Source organism: Phalacrocorax aristotelis, chromosome Z (assembly GCF_949628215.1).
Source record: "Phalacrocorax aristotelis chromosome Z, bGulAri2.1, whole genome shotgun sequence".
NCBI classification, from domain to species: domain Eukaryota; kingdom Metazoa; phylum Chordata; class Aves; order Suliformes; family Phalacrocoracidae; genus Phalacrocorax; species Phalacrocorax aristotelis.
In genome coordinates this window covers 43,189,940-43,199,427 of record NC_134311.1, presented here as the reverse complement: position 1 = coordinate 43,199,427, position 9,488 = coordinate 43,189,940, and positions in this window count along the sequence as shown.

The following is a 9,488-nucleotide window of genomic DNA, read 5'->3' as shown; positions in this document are numbered from 1 at the left end:
TGATCATGTTATCATAAGTCTGAGTATTGCAGGGTATCCCAACCAATTGGAGAGTGTTAGAAAATACCAGCTTTCTATTGCAGTAGTATGAGGCTGGAGTGTATGTTTTTATCACACTGCCTTTATTTTCTTGTTTCTTCTCTTCTTCAGTTCTGTATTAATTTATTAATTATTATTATTTACTCTCTAAATTAGCAGATGCTTTTCTACCTTGTTGAAACAGAGTCTTAGACTGGAATTTCTTTGAAACAGGAACAGTGTCTTCCTACCTGCTTAAACTAAAAGCAGCACAAAAAAATAATTTAGAATAGAAACAAACAGTGGCAAGGCATCAACCAAAATACTCCTGTTAATACTTCTGTCACCGCAGAAGAAAATTGTGTGGATGTACCTGAAATGGGAATAATCCTCTGAGAGAGGCAAAGCACAAGGACTACTTGCAGTAAAGAGAAAATGGAACCATTGACCAGTTATGTTTTGGCTGTTGTTTTGGAGGCATGCATTGTATTTGATGATAAATGCTTCATAGAAACACAGAAGAGCTTTAGAGGCAGACAGATAAAGAGGGATCGTGCGAGTCATCAAAACAGACACTGTTTTAAGATGTAAGTTGTGGCCCATGGGAACTCTACTGGCAGACCTGAGTTGGAAATAGGCTGAATATTGTTTGACAGCAAAAATATTCACTAACATTCAAATACTATTTTTTCAATAGTCAACATAATTCAAAAAAACTTACAAACACTTTAAAGAAAATTCAGTCCTAATCAATGATTCTTAAAGAATAGAAGAAAATCTATTTAGTAGATAATACCACTTTACTCCAAACATTAGGGTGATTTCTGTGAACACAGCTTATTTTCTCATCTCTCAGGGGAGGGTAATTGCAGCAGGAGAAAGTTGCTCTAAAATAGATTGGGGAGTTTTTTTCCTTCTGCTGCTTTTAACTTGACATTTTTCTTACCTGATGGAACACTCTTGCTGTAATATGGTTATTGTTTTTTTGGGTTTTGTTTTTGTGATTTTTCTTTTAATTGAGCCCCAGGCATCCAACGTCCTAATATATGTGTGTTTCTGTAATTTGAAAATAAAATAAATAAATAGGCTGGTTGTAGATCTCTGTGTTCCTAAACATATTTATCTGCTTCTCCACATGACATTGTGGTTAAGAGTCATAGTTTTACCTTCATCTGTGTTTCAGAAAAATTGCTTTTGAATACCCATCCAGTGTTTATACACTCACGGCAGTTAAAACCCATGGGTTTCGCACAATTTTTTAGCTTTTTTGATCGTCTTGAATCCACTGCCTCCAGATACTAAACATATTGCCTTTCCTAGTGTCCAATAGTTCTCTTTAGGAGGGGATGTCAGATCATCTCAAGAGATGGCAGAGACAGATGTCTTCCTCTATTCTCATTATTAATTCCATAGGCTCCTGTCTGAGTACTTAGGCTCTAATAAGTGGTATTCTACAGGCTCTTTGTTCTTTAAGCCAGGAGCTTCTGTTTCAGAGTCTGTGTAATGTACTGATTTAAATCCCAATTTACAACTAAAGGCTGTTATTGATGTATTTACTGAATTTTAAAATTGCAATAATAAATTTTTAACTGAAGTATAATTTACTACACTGTATTAAAAATCTTTTGAGGAATGTTGTGTCCCTATTTTAAATATCTCTTTTGTGAACTATATTAAGTTAACAATACAGAACCTATATTGGGGTTTTATGGCATTAGCAATAATAAGTTATACATCTGTTTGATGAAATGAGCTATATTATATTGTTTATTGCTTTAAAATGAAAATTAATTTATTTTCTAACAATTAGAAGAAAAATAGCCCCAGAAGGAAAAAAAGATAAAGTGGGGTAGACAGAGCACATGGGCAGGTGTGAAGAATATATAATGAAGATGGTTTACATGCAAAAGGTGTGTTGAAATTTCCCTAAATGTAGGATTTATATCCTCCTATTTTGGACCTACATATTCAAATTTAGATTAAAAAATTATCATATTTGTACTTCAAAGGCATGTTAATGTTCCATGACATTTTCCTGGTCAAACAGGTAATAACTTGACTAGAGGGAACACATAAAAACAAATGGTTTTGAAATATTTCTTGAGATATTACTGCTCTGTATCAAGATTTTCAGTCAGTAGAAACACCTAAGCTCCTATTTATAGCATATAAGAATTAAAGAAATATCTAAAACTTCAGTATAAAAAATATTATTCCATTTGATCTCCAAACTTTCAGAAATGACCCAAAAGGAGAGACTAGATGACTTTTCATCTTGCATTGACAGATTTCTCAAGTCACCTATCTGTACAAGTGCTCTCACAACATCTCTCAAACACCTTTAACTGTGCAGTTGGAAGAAATCAAGCTAGGGAAAGTTAATGAGGCACATGCTTGATAAAGACGTGGCAAAAAATGGTTAAGCAGGTATTTGTTCAAGTTTTGAGCAAGGTTGCAATGGCAGAAGAGGGAACCAGGTTCTCCAGTGAGTAAACAGTAAGGAATGATAAAAGACTTTAGAGCCGGGAGTAAATCATGCTTGTTGGAGAAGAGAAGCTGAAATAGGGACTTTCAGTGGTAAGGTCACCAGAGAAAGCTTTTCAGTTAGGAGCTTCAGTTCTGGAAACTGTTAACCTCTAATTTATCAGAGCCATCTTTTAAATGCCACATTGCAAAGCCAGCCTTATTCCCTTTTTTTCAACTGAAGGGGACATCTTCTCACATAGATTTTGTTTACCCCTGCTTTCCTTTTTTTTTAATTTTTATGACATCTGTCTGGAAAACCTGGCAGACATTTGTTTTCGCTACATTGGAAATACACGTCAAAGTTGCAGTGTCTTCTATCTCCTTTTTTAAATATGAAGAGATAGTAGAGCTTATGATGACCGGATGGTGGAGAGTAGCAAGGATAAAGACACTGGAACATTTTATGACTCCTGCAATCAAAAGTGACACAGTAACAGCAAATATCCTGCTATTATTAAACCTTTGGGACAAAGATCAATGGTATTTCAAGACACCACGGGTAGGAACTGGATTCTCATTCTCTTTACTCACTCCTTTTCATCATTTAGTTTATCTGATGCCCTAAGCCCAGGACTTCATGCTCAAATTAATAGTAAAATATGGCCCTTGGAATCTTCTGTTCTTCCTTGCATCATGGGTTTGGTTTCTCAGGATAATCTAATCCCAGGTCACAGATCTTGAAAAGGCACTTGCCAGCTAGACAAAAAGGAAGGGAGGCAGAGTACTACTTTTCTTCCTCCATTCTTCTTCTCTGTTGTAGGAAACTGCAGATAAGTAGGGCTGAGCACAGCTTGTAAGGATGATTGACAGCAGAGGTAAAAGTAGAGTAAGGCCAGGAATTGCAGAGCAGGCTTGGGCCAAAGAACCTAGTATGGAGTATATTGCTAGGTCTGAGAGACTTCGATAACAAAGCGGAACCTAATAATTTAGGAATTTATTATGGGTGTATGTCAAATTCTAAACATGGACTGAAGGTGTATGGAGGTAATAAGTGTGCAAAAATCACATAGGAGAAACTATGAAGGATGTCCAAGGAAGCAACCAGGGAAGGACAATACTGGCTATCCACTGTGGGCATGAGGGAACTCAAAAGCAAAATAAAAGATGCTCTTCACAAAAATCTGATTTGCTCAGAAGGCTGTTCTAGGTCATTATTATATTGCAATGAATTTTCACTGGACTGTTAGGACAACAGTTATTTCTTCTGCACCTCATACTGTTCAAATCCAGGGAAAAGGCAGGTAATGAAGGGAAAAGGTTTTCTTGCTGTGAAGTGTTTGTTTTTGAAAACTGGTAGGAAGGGAGAAGAAAGGAAATGCAAAATACTACACTAAAGCCAAGAGACAAGGATCAGACTTGTCTATGTAGCCAAGACTACTGATGACCAGAGGTCTATATTTAAATTTTTCAAACCAGTCAACCTGCAGAATCATTAAAAGCAAATCTCAGATGGAATTTCTTAATCTTTTTTTTTTTTTTAATATAATTAGGCCGTCATGATTTTTTTCAGATTTCTGTAACAGAAGATGTGGTGAATCAAGCCATATATCTTTGAACTGGCAAGTGCATATTTTTGTTCACTATCCTGTATCTCCACTCTAAACTTCAAATAATTTTTCTCTTGCTTTCCACAAAAAACAATCCTTCTCTTGCCAATAAACTTTCTTCATTTTCAAAGCAGAATATTTCAGATGAAAAGTGAATGGAAATGGGTATAAAAATAAAAGACTATATGTAAACTAATAAAATATTATATTAGATTTTAGCCATAAAGAATGTTTGTATTATTTATAAATGTTTTGAAAAATGTGTTCTTGTACTAGCTTGGTATAGATATGTGTATATAAAGAAATTATTGATACATATAGGAGCAGATCTATTAATATAATGTATACAAATTAGTGTATTTGTGATAGCTATATCTGATCCTCTAAAATTTCCCTTTCTATTTTTTTTTGTTTGTTTTCGATGAGGAGCATGGTGGGTAGAAAGAGTAATATAAGAGAGGCAGTAAAGAGAATAAAGAGAAGTCATTATTTTTATGAGAATATGCGCGGGAGATACTTACTACTTGCAAAGGGCCACTGTTAACTTCCATGGATTCACTTCTCAGTACTCACTTCATTTGGAGAGTTCTGTCTAAGACAACAGTCTAGGTGACATGGTTGTCCTGCACAGCCAGTCTATAGTCCCGTCTCATAGGAAATCAACACAGCAGCCCTGTTTACTGAGGAGCAAACATGGGTCTGCCAACTGTTTAATAAAGAATACCATACTGTGCAGATTTTTTATATTTATTTTCTGCTTCTTTGAAGCATCAGGCTTCTTCATTTACCACTTTGGCAACTGCTAACAAATTTCTTTTGCTTCCTAGGATTTAAATTACAAAAGTGAGGTGTTCGTTCAGCCTATATTTTTAATGTATCTACCATGAAAAAACCTATGTACACAAAATGGTGCAGTTCCTCTTTTATTTTTTTTTCCTTTTTCCATTGGTATTTTCATGATTTTCATGATTTCTGCATGGAGAAAGAATGTTCCAAGGAAACATTCCACAACATATAGCTTGTGTGTTTTTTTCTCCTTCTCCAGGTCAAAACAAAAGAAAACAAAATGTTTTACTGAATGCAAAATTATACTGGTCCATTTATTTCACCACCACAAATATGTCAGTACAGATGCAGAGAAGAAACATCTCCCTTTCCCATTGAAAAGTCTTGTTGATGAGCAAACTGCTCCCAATAATGTATTAAACACTCAAGAAGAAGAAGATGTAAGAAATATAATGGAAGTATTAATAATTTTTTTCTATTTTCTTCCAAAAGGTAACTGAAGTAATTTTCATCCATCTCATGTCCTTGATTTCCAGATCAACACTTAGAATGTAGAAACTGCAGTTCTATAGGCATTTGTATTAGGAATAAAACAAACCTTTAAACCAAACATGATGCATCATGTTGACATAACAAATGTGGACATTAATTAAAGAGCAGCAGAATCCAACAGAGATGTTTGCCCTCCATCTGCTTGACCTGAGGTAATAACAATGTTCGTTTAACTAGAGCTGACAGATTTTCTTGTGTTAGTCTTGAATCACTAAAGTTGCCACCCTCAGTATGAATAACCATAACCATATGTGTGACATCATACAAAACAGGCAAGCCACAGTTAATGACTCCTTTAGTTTGCTGTCTTCTCCTTTGCTGTTTTTCTTCTGTGATACTAAGTTTTGACGTGCAGATCAGGTACAGGCTGGGATTCTGAATCCTACATATATAATACAAGCCTTTAAAAAATCACTAGGTCTTCAGATTTTGGGTAGTGCTGCTTCAAAATCTACACACTTGTACACTGTCAGTTAAGAGAAAAATGCCCAATATGGATTGTAAATTCTTCAGCCAATTAATCGATAATACTTATATCCTCATCACCCATTTATTTCTATAAGTAAATAAAAAATAATTCACTAATAAAAACACTTCTGTGGAAGGCAGAGGGATGAACCATGCAAGTCCAGCTCTACCAAGATACTAGAGGCCACTGAGATTCCTGTTCTTAGGAAGTACGAAGACCTGTCCTTCAATGTCCAGTAGGCAAAGTACTTGAATTCAGGTGAAAAACTTTGAGTAAACTTCAACTTTAATAATTCAAGAGCCAAAGAAACCATTAGTATGAAGAACGTTCATTAGAATTTGCTCTGCAAAAATATGTCTCTATTTTCTATTAACATGTTAGGTGCTTCATATTTTTGAATGAAAACTTTGGCCAGTGACTCAAAGATCATTGCAAGAATCTCATGAATTACTGGTCTGCTTGAGAAAAAAGTCTTCTAGTTAGTTTAAATGTAGCTTGTCCCTGTCTCAATGGTTCTTCATCGTCCTGCAATAGTGTAGCCCTAATAAATAAATGAAAAATAGTCACCCAATCTCAGGATGCATGTCGTCAAAAGCAATTCATAACATTTAATGAGAACGCTGTCATTTGAGCAACACGCACATCCTAGTGTGTCACTATCGATTTTTAAGGCTAGATGAATTCCACAGTAGATTTAAGACAAAAATAGAAGACAAACATAATGAAACCAAACCATATAAGAATGATCAAGAGTCATTCCTGTGGCTAATCCTAGTGTGAAAAGCAAAATGCAGTACAATTATCAGCCATGTTACCTTTGCTAGTATGACAAGACCAAGTGGTCTCAAACAAATCACAGATTGGTTACTATCAACACTACAATGAAACAAGACAGACTCAACCATACAGTTTACTTATCAAGCAATCAGAAAGATTGTTTTATCCTTTGCCTCTTTTTGGACGGATGATTAATGTCAGATGATTTTGACTAGAAACAGAGACAACTTGAAGGCTTTTTGCTTTGTCACAGCACAATGTGCAAAACTCCTGACATATGAGGAATTTAGATAGTTTAAAAGTAAAAAGAAAAGGAGGGGAAGAAAACTTTCACCTTTTGTTTTGGGTTTGGGTTTTTTTTGTTCTTGTTGTTTTGCTTTGTTTTGCTTCTTTTTCCCCTTGGAATTATTTCTTCACTACAATAAATAGCTTTCTTTTAAATTATTTAAGTTCCTCAAACTCCTTTGTCAACCCGCATGACAAAAAAGCAGCCTCACAAGTTCAAGATCATAAATCAAAAGATTACAAGCGCGGAGCAAAACTCATGAGAAAGGCTTGAACTCATGGCACCCCTTTCACGAATGCAGATTGGATGTCAACACCCCTGTGACGAGTGCAGATGGATATCATATAAGATTTTTAAAAATATACATTTTTAAACTTCCTCCTCTCCTTTGCCCACCCCAAAGCACCAAGTACCATGTTCAAACAGGAGAAGCACATAGATTCAACCTCAATAGACAAGAACAACAAATTATACTTTTAGGTGGATTGGAATTGTGCTTCCTAGCCCACTGGTGACTCCAAATTGAGCTGCTGTACCATATGAAAGAATTACAGTCTTCATTGTTATATTTAGGCAGGAAATTACTTCAATATTATCTGGTTTGGGTCTTCTAAATGAAAAAAAAAAAGTTATCCCTTTTCATATTAATACAGAAGTTCTGCTTTTTGTTGTATTTTTTGAGTTCTTCGTGTTATCCTTGCACTGAACAGTTCTTTCAGTTGAATGTTTCCATTTTCTCTTCCCTAGTGCTTTGTTTCAAATTTTTATTTTGGAATAGGAGAGAACAAGAAGAAAATATGTAAACTCATTATTTTAGATCTTTCTTTTAATAAACAAACATTATTGTTTAGTGTTATTAAATGTTCCTGAGAACTTGTTCACATTCCAAGCCCTTAATTTATTTATTTTTTAAATAATTTACATTATTAAATCTTTAGAGACCTCGTTGCAAGTGAAAGCCAAATAGTATCCCATATCTGCATGTTTTGGTACAACATTGCATACGAAATTAAAACATTCTTTTTGTTGCTGGAATTGGCTGAGGAACAGACAGCATTTTTCTTGGTCTGGAACTCTGATGTCACTATGAGTTAAAATATTTTCTTCCTCTCCCTTATCACTGCTGCTTCTGCCTATCTCTTTATAAAGATTATACTTATGCTTAGTAAATGAAGAAAGGAATTAGTGATGCTCCTCTCATTTCCTGTCTTCCCACAGATGGTGATAAATTCAAATTCAGACTCCATTAAACCTGAGTAGAGAAACCCAGCAGGTGGCTACACTAATGGAAAATCCTGGCCTTGGAATAATGGGAATTGCAACCGACAGCTCTTCTACACCACAAAAAAGATGATGGATTCCTATTGACAGTGTTGCATTTGAGTCCAGAAGGCTGATCTGATAGTACAGGCTGGGCACAAGGGAAGCAGAAAGCCCCATGGGTATTTTTCTTGGCTATACCACTGTAATTTTTGTCATCTGAACCTTCTATTACAATTCATTGTACAAATCTCATGTAAGTTGGAGGGAGAGGAGAAAAAACCCCAAACCTTCTGTATTCGGCCTACGGGCATACATTTGTTCTTTTTTCTTGGTTTATAGGACAAATAAAGGTTGACACACAACAGCATTTCCAGCACTTCTGTATTTTTAATGCTGAAAGTCTTGGCCCAAGTGCTTTTAGTGTTTCCAGACAAGCTCATCTGAGAGAGTTTGTGTTAAAAAGATGCATAGATTGCCCTGAAGGTGTAATGCCTGATGTTCAGCTATAATTTGTGCAGGAATACTGTATTCTTGGTGCTTTTTTACCCTAGATTTTTTCCCCTTCATTTAAATCCAGGGACTATAACAGCAGCAGTTCTATGAAACTCAATTGGGGAAGTGATTGGAGAGACCTATAGGCTGAATCTTATATTTAAACTACATTTTTGGAATATGAGGAGAATTTTTTCTATCTTATGCGTTGTTTCTCTATGTTATAATGATCCATCAGCAATTTTTATATGCAATATATTCTGGTCTTTATGTTAGTGTGTAATTTTTCCCAAGTTTTTAAACACTGAAGTAGTAAAATGGAAGACCTGCCAAGCAAAGAAAAATTTTAAGTGCCTGCACTTTTGCATTATTAACCACAAGATTGTTTGTGTTACATTTATTTGTTTACAGAATTCAGATTTGTACCAATTTAAAAAAATGCACAATAATAATTTTAAGAGGTCCTAAAATTAATGTCTCTAGTAAGTTTAAGTTATTCTAAAAATTATTTTCCGTATCAGGTCAGTGTAACTTCAAAGTATTCTACTGTAAATCAACATTCTAAACTAAGAATTTCTATCATAGACTGCTTGGTAGATTCTGAATGATGCTTATGAAACATGATTTACATAAAATGTAGTATTAACATATAGAATCTAGAAATGCCACAGCACATTTCAAGTAGTGTCTCTTAAATGGTATTTCCAAAGCCAATTTTTTTTTTCTGCTTTTAACACATTTTTTTGAATTTCACTGACTGTCAACATAAAAT